Source organism: Lissotriton helveticus, chromosome 12 (genome assembly GCF_964261635.1).
Source record: "Lissotriton helveticus chromosome 12, aLisHel1.1, whole genome shotgun sequence".
In the NCBI taxonomy this organism is placed as follows: Eukaryota; Metazoa; Chordata; class Amphibia; order Caudata; family Salamandridae; genus Lissotriton; species Lissotriton helveticus.
In genome coordinates this window covers 480,786,373-480,794,264 of record NC_136073.1, presented here as the reverse complement: position 1 = coordinate 480,794,264, position 7,892 = coordinate 480,786,373, and the positions used below count along the sequence as shown (strand labels likewise).

The 7,892-nt window shown below is 39.8% G+C and overlaps 1 protein-coding gene across 6 annotated transcripts in view; it reads right to left on the bottom strand.

Annotated features, from left to right (window-relative positions):
• ZNF536 (zinc finger protein 536) overlaps window positions 1–7,892 on the bottom strand; it is a 1,021,749-nt gene that overhangs the window by 326,033 nt on the left and 687,824 nt on the right. The gene's annotated exons all lie outside the window — the stretch shown is intronic.

Genomic DNA, 7,892 nt, shown 5'->3' with positions numbered 1-7,892 from the left:
CATAGGAAAAATATATACATAATATACATGTGTCATGGAAATGCAGCCCTAGCTACATGTATTATTAGTATCGTTATTAGAAAACATTTGTTAAGCGCAACTGCAACCCCACGGGTATCTTGATGCTGGAGGACATAAGCCTGGCCATTTTGAGGGGAAACTACTTCCTGTAGATACACGTTTTCAGGAACTTCCTGATTGATAAATGGTCGAGAGTCAGTCAATTGTGTGTTGGTATACTGTTCTATAATTTGGGTCCCTGAACTGAGTAGGGTCTGCCTCCGGCTCGCGCATTCTTGAGTTTATGCGCAGAGACTGAGTAGAGTAATCTGCCTGGTTGGTACGGCGCAATTCCATCTGCCTGGATGTGAAGTGTCTGCTGGTATACCATCTTGTGCATCAAGCAGGCTACTTTACAAGAAATTCTTTTTTTCGCTGGCAACCAGTGCAAGGAGTTAAAGGCTGTAGAGTTGGAGGATATCCATTTCTGTCCAAGCGCCAGTTTGGAAGCTTGAGTTTGTGAGAGATGCTTTATTGTCTTAGGTGCGCAAATAAAAAGGGCATTACAATAATCAATCAGGCTTATGATGGTACTACGGATAATGCAGGAGTGCCAATTGTTCAGAATAAGTGGAAGGATTTTACTTAAAGCTCTCATAAGAGCAAAGCAGATATTGAATGTCTTCTTTGTATGGTCTACTCACAAGAGGATGGAGTCTAGTTGTATCCCCAGAACACTTACGGAGTCTGCCCATACAGGAACTGACCCATCGCCTGTTGAGCAGAAATCATTTAGATGACGGACGCCTGCCCTCCCCATCCAGCAGGTCATGGTCTCCATCTTGCTAGCATCAAACTGCAGCGAGTTGTTTGTAAGCTAGTCAACTATTCTCTTCATGCTCTGTTGAAAAGAGTCAAAGGTCATTCCCAGCCCACATATGAGTTTAATGAGAGGTTGGATGTATACATTAAACACAGTGAGACTGAGAAAGGAGCTCTGAGGAACTCCCTGCTTTAGTGCGACAAAGCTGGAGCGAAAAGGAGGGAGTTGCACTGCCTGCTCGCGGTCAGATAGATAAGAGCCGCACCAGTCTAAGGCTTTTCCAGCTATATAAGTTCCCTCCAATCTCCTGAGCAGGATGGAATGATCCACAACATCGAATGCTGCAGACATGTCCAGGAGTGCCAGAACCACTCGCTGACCCCTGTCCACAGCCATCCAGATATCATCAGTGATCATGACCAGAGCTGTCTCGGTCCCATGATGAGGCCTAAACCCATATTGCATTTAATGTCAATATAAAGATAATCAGGCGCATTTAAAAATGCCTTTTTTACTCTTTCTTCTTCTTAAGTAGAGACAAAAAAAAGAGAGCCTTCCTTATAGAAATTTCTTAGTTTCTATCTCATAGAAAGTAAAAAAGGACACGTATTGAAAGCTGCCTTGCCATTCAACCTACTTTTGACAAAGAAACAAAAGCAGAACTTCATTGAAGACAAGGGAAGCTTCACTGTAGACACCCTTTATCTTTTTACATTAGTCTTGCTCTAAAGTGTTTTCACTAAATGTGTTTGCAGGTATGTTTTTATTTGGTTTAGAAGAAAATTGCACATACTCATTATCTGTGTTTTAAAAGCAAGATTTTTCCAACTACAATATAATGGGTGTATTCATATGTAGCCTACGAGCCTATAATAGACTTCAATGTCATTTCAGTCTAAAAGAGGAAACATTTTTGGAAATGCATATGCACTGATCCTCAGTTTTGGGGAATCAAGAAATATCACAACCTATTGTTAGTGTACGGTTATTTTTGTTTTTCAAGTTTAACAGAAGGACATTTTCACTAGAGCACAGTTTCAAATATTACATTTATAACCAAACCAGAAAAAAATATGAATGCTTCAGACTTTAAAATGTATGTTTCTGTTTCAAAACCACACCTCCATTTGTAATATAGGTACAAATAAGTAACAAAAACTAGAAATGTAGAGGCACTTAACAATGAAACATTATTATTGATATTATCAGTAGTAGCAGTGGTAATATTCTTATTAATAATAATAATAATATTAGTAATAGAGTAATTCTTCTACTACAAATAAAAATAATAATAATAATAGAAAGAAGAATAAACACGAAGTTACAACAAATTAGAACTTTATAAAATGAAAATAGGTGTAAAATGTTGATAATGCAACAAACACGATTGGAATAATAACATAGATTTTGAACTAACTAGCCCTGGTTGCAATACGTTTGGGGCCCATAAAAAATATTCAGATGTTTTTCAAGAAACATGCGTCTAAACTGAATATATTTATGTTTACCGATGGACTCCAGAAGGCCACTATAAACTGTAGTGGGACCAGCAGGGAAATGCATTGTTCTGGCAAATCCTCCACTCTGACTGAACACTTTCACTTACCTGTGAGTATACTAAGAGATACCTTCCTACACAAAAACAATCACTCAAGGCATTTTCCTCTTTCTGTGGGTGCAACAGATTAACCAGATCGATGCTATGCATTTTCCCCTCCTGTGCTGGGATTTGATCATTCCCATGTTTCATGACGAGCTGGGCTCGTCATGAGCGTGCGAGGAGGCTACCTCATGACGAGCCCAGCTCGTCATGAGCGTGGAAGGGGTTAAGCACACATAGAAAAAAGAAAAAATGGGGAGACAAAAGGATTTTTCACACAGTCCCTGGTTTTACAAACGTTTGTGAATCTGGAATTGCATGAACTCCATAGATAGGTGCCTGGGAATGCCCAGGATCCACCCTTGGACTGCCTCAGAATGAAATGTAATGCAACGAAGTGCAAGCTGCTGCGTTGTGTTATTTTTCTTTTTTTACAAAGCCACACAAGCAGCGCAAATCGCCCTTGGCATGGCTTTGTAAATATCTACTAGCATTTTGGTCATGGCTGTGTCACAAAAGTGGTATAACCATGACGCAAAATGTTTGTAAATCTGGCCCTCAATTTTCTTAACCGGTGATTTGTTCTTCCACAAGCCTGTACCTATTTCTCTCAATCTTCCTCAAAAAATGTATTTTTCTTTGCCATTAAACATTTACTCTCCCTCAGTTTTAATCATTTTGTGTCTATCCACCTGATTCATTAACTTGCCTTCAGCCTGCACAATTTCCTCCCCATTAGTCTTGAGTAGTACCTCCCATTTGGGCTGGGCCATTCCTACTGGGGTGAGATATAGACTGAATTGCACATAGATGGTCTCTCTCTCAAATTACGCAGTGAGCAAAACAATTATGTACTGGAATGTGGCCCAGAGTAATTACCAATGGATGAGATTAATTTAATTGAAGCACTCCACTTGTTACTTTATTTTGGTTATACTCATTGTTTTTTTTATGACATATGACACTCTTCTATCAGTGATATTGCCTGTTTGCACAGTACATTGTCACACTTAAGATTACTTATCATGTTTCAAACATTTGAAATGAGCTAAATTTAATTCACATTATTTACTCTTTAGTAATTCTTCCTTTAATAGACACGTAAATATGTTTAACTGTTTGCTACAGGGTTGAGATAAAATGCTCTGAAAGTATGTTCAGAGAAACACACTCTTTGGGACATTCTGCATATAGTTTTAAGTGGCACTTGGAATCTGCTTAGCAAAGCAACAAGTCCTTTTATTCTGTTGACAACTATTATTACAAGTAATTCATTTTTGTGATTAGCATTCACACCGGGTGACAAGGTGTAATTTCACCTGATCAAAGGAGAAACCGGGACAATAATATCTACATGGCATGGAGCAGAGTGATGTTGTGTTCATCACTGCACTGAAAACCTGTCTTCAAAACTGTTTGCTCAGCAACTACTTTAGTGTTTCAATGTTACAACTTTTTGAAACTCTTCTTTTATGTTTTGGGTGTTGCAGGCCACGTAGATGTGGAAGACAAATGGGTGAGAAGCAAAGGGCAGGGGAAGTTGTTCAGAAGCCTGCAAGTAAAAAAAGATTGTTTGGTAATTGGATTCTACAAACTTCTGTCAAACCTCCAAAGCCCACACCATTAAACTATCGCACTAGCCACTAAAGTCATAGTGGCAAGGTTGATACTTCTGGGTCTGAGAACTGCAACTTGCACTTTAAAGCTGTGGTTATGTGACTCATGATACTCCTGTGTCATCTAAACCCCACTGGTAATGCCACAGAACATAGGAACCAGTTGGGCTTCAAAATTACCCTCCTTTTTTTAATATGCAGAATTGCAATAATTGCAGAATTTACCGGTCCGCATGATGGTAATTCCGCACTCCTAATAGGATTTTCAGTAACCGTAGCTGGCATCCTTTTGCTGCCACGGGACTGGGGCCAAAATAAACGTTGATAGCATTCCCCAATTTTCCTGTAAATTTTCTAAATACGGTGGAAATGATTTCCCGTAAGTGACAATACTGATGTTTTGCCGGGAAGGTTCTAAATCAAGGCATTGTTGCCCTACCACTTTATCCACAACACCATTTGATCCGTTTCTCTGTCTCCACCAAAGTTCTATAATTATGCAAATGTGGCCTAAAATGGTATGAGCTCCCTATATCATGCTGTAGGATATACATAAATAGAATAAATCAAATAAAAGGATTCAATTGTCTTAGTTTTACCATATGTGTCCTCTGCATGTTTGTATTACATCCCATAGACTGGTAGTAAACAATGACAAACACAGATTTCTTTCTTTTATAATTTCTTTCATAATCTCTTTCTGAACCTTTACATTTTGAAGCACTTAAGGAGACCTGCGCTCAATGTAAATAAAATAAGCATTGGCAAAACCAATAGGTATTGCTTTGCAACAGGAAGTTGGGGAAGTAAGAAGCAACAAGGAAACTGTAGAGTATAGGGCTATGACCTGACCAGGGCTGGCCACATAATGGAGCTTTTTTATGCTGGTGAGGGGGCAACACAGACAACAGGAGGGAGGGTGGAAGGGAACAAGCAACACAGACAACAGGAGAGTGGTAGGAGGGAAGAAGCAACCGTGAAGAGGACAGGGGATGAAGAAGGAAAAAACAGTCTCTCATTGACAGTGCGAGCAGCAGAAGGACACTATTCAATCAAGCAATCAGTACTTGGTCCATGCTCCAAATGAAAGAAGAGGAAGTGAAACCGGCATGTGCAGGCCAATTAGGAGGCAGCATATAAGACATACAATGAAGCCAACAAATTGTAAGCAATGAGCAGACTCTAAGCCCCTTTTAGTAAACAGACTGTCTTGCAAGCTACAGTGCATGCACTGTCTCAGGTGAGACCTAAAAAGGTTCCTGATCCCGTTTGTTGGCATTCAGCTCTGCTGAGAAGATTTTTGGTGCAGGACAAGAGCTGAATGGGGCGGCAGATTACAGACTGACCTGGTGCAGAAAGTAAAATCATGTAACAGTTGTGTATTTATGCCGCCAAAGGAAAGCAGATAAAAATATGTGCCTTTATTGATAAACTGGAGGGATAACAGTCTCTGTCTATTGCCATCTACAAGTGCTCTATTGCATCAGTTTTTATCATAATACTATTACACTGCAACAAATAGTAGGCAAGATGGTAATATTTGGATTTTATTTGCATATCAGTGGTATGCCGACAAGCAATCACTTTGCAGTACTAAAGCCCACTCGTTATACATTAACAGAGTTGTGATTCTGATGAGGATTATGGGTTGTCCGGGTTTTTCTGCTTTCTTGAGTTTAAGCAAGCGTCTATATAATGGCATTAGGTCATGTTATGTTATGTAATTGTACGTCTTATTGTAGACATTTGTATAACACCTCTTCTGCTGATTGTGTGGCTTTGGAAGTCAGTGAGTTTTCATCTTCTGATAGAACTGATCAGACACTTTTTCAGCTTGTGATGATATAATTCCAACATTATAAAACCTTACACACTTTTCTAGCCTTTTTAGCTCTACCACGATCAGCACAGTCAGCTACCTCCTTTGGTACCACTACATTCACTCTCACAAGGGTCAGGCATGGTGACCCACAATCTAAATCCAATATCACACCTCAGAAAATGTAGGAAATAAATACTTAAATGCTGCCTAGAATCAGGTGATTCTTGACTAAGCGTTGGCAAAACGCTGTTCAGAATAGGGGAATAAGCAGAATTCATACAGTATTTATTTCCGCACTCCTCCAACTCCAAAGAATGATCCACACTCCATGTATCACCTCAAAAGTCATGAAACTTTTCTTCTTTCGACCATTACGCACCGTCCAGCAGAAGGAAGTTCTTCATATACCTCAAATTGAACCCAATGGCGAAAGACTAAACCAAAGTCTCATCACTACTAAGCTGCGCTGGTCTGGGAACCCAAAGCAGCCCTGGCAATTTTGATGGACCAGCCCCCTGCTGCATTTGTTACTGGGAGCCGATATGCCAGCACTGCTGCAAAACCGGAACACAGTAATAAAAACAGTCCCCACCAATGCAAATTCAGACATCACCCTTCCAGGCTAATGGGAAAATGGCCAATGCCCGCAACGGCCCATCTGGGCCTGCTACTAAGTCTGAAGTTGGGCCCTGAGTTAGGGTCCATCACAGGCATTTATGCACTGTACAAAATGCAATCTTGTGCAGGCGCAGTACTGGAGGGGACAATAAATGTTCTAGTCACTGTTAATAACCCAATGGTACTAACCATGACATCTGAGAAGTTCACAAAACCCCTAAGGACCTTGTTCACTGAGTCTTTGGGATCATTGAAGTAATTCAGCACTGTGTTCCGTATTTATTCTTATGAGTCGTAGGCCTCAATATTATAAAAGCCTTCAAAATTATTAATTAAACATGAAAAGGTAAAAACGGTGGAGCACTGATAAAAAAAATTGAAAATGCAAAAAGGCAACAATGCAGAGTAAAAGAAAAAAACACCATACTGCAAAAACAAAAAGCATTAACATATACAAGATTGAGATAAGTGATACACTTGGATAAACATATGCAAAATATTGCACAAACATTTGCAAAACTTATAAATGTTATTTTTATGTGTATATTAATTTGCATCACACATTCCACATAATTTAATTGCTCTTTTGTGCTTTAGAGTGTGTGGGGGTCAACATATAACTGTTCTTTTGTATGTTTAAGTCAGGCACAAAAAGTAAAACAACATTTTGACAAGGACATAGCTATCAGTGGTGGTGTGGGAAGCAGTAAAGGAAACACATGTTCGCTAATGAGTCACAGATCTGCTGTGTGTGTTACAATTGCTCATGCGCGCATGTACCACGTGATAGGTCTCCACTGCTCTTGCTCAAGATCCTTAAAGTAGACCGAGAACGACCATATTGTGTGGCCTCTGCCTTCATTTGCAAAATATAGGGGATTGAGCTAAGTATTGCCAGCTGACGGGGTCAGATGGTCAGACCAATCACTGGAGCTATCTTGCCTTGTTTTAGAACATGTTTTTCTCAATGTTTTTAGTATTTGTTTTTTCTGGAGTAAAACACAAAAAAGACTTCTAACAAACTACTGTTCATGTTTCCTCCTTAAACCTCTGCCCTACCGCCCCATCTGTCATTTGTGACTGTTGTGGAACTATGAGCAGGGTAAATGTGCAATGTCTCTAAATGCAGCCAGCTCCCCTTTTTCAATCATTACTGGAACTGCACAGGAACCTGAAAGGTGGTCTGTGGGGGATTGTCAGAGTTTTTTTTTTGCAGATTTATATAGCACAAACTCAACCAGAAGTTATTGGAGCCCTTTACATGAGCAACAGTTACATTACACAAGGACACATTCGTTTTTTTGGGTAGTCACAAGGAGATTAAGTAATTTGCCCAGAATCATAGGATGTGGAGTTGACCCCGAGGCTCGAACCTTGGTTTCCCAACTCCAAAGTCAGCAGTCTAGCCTTCAG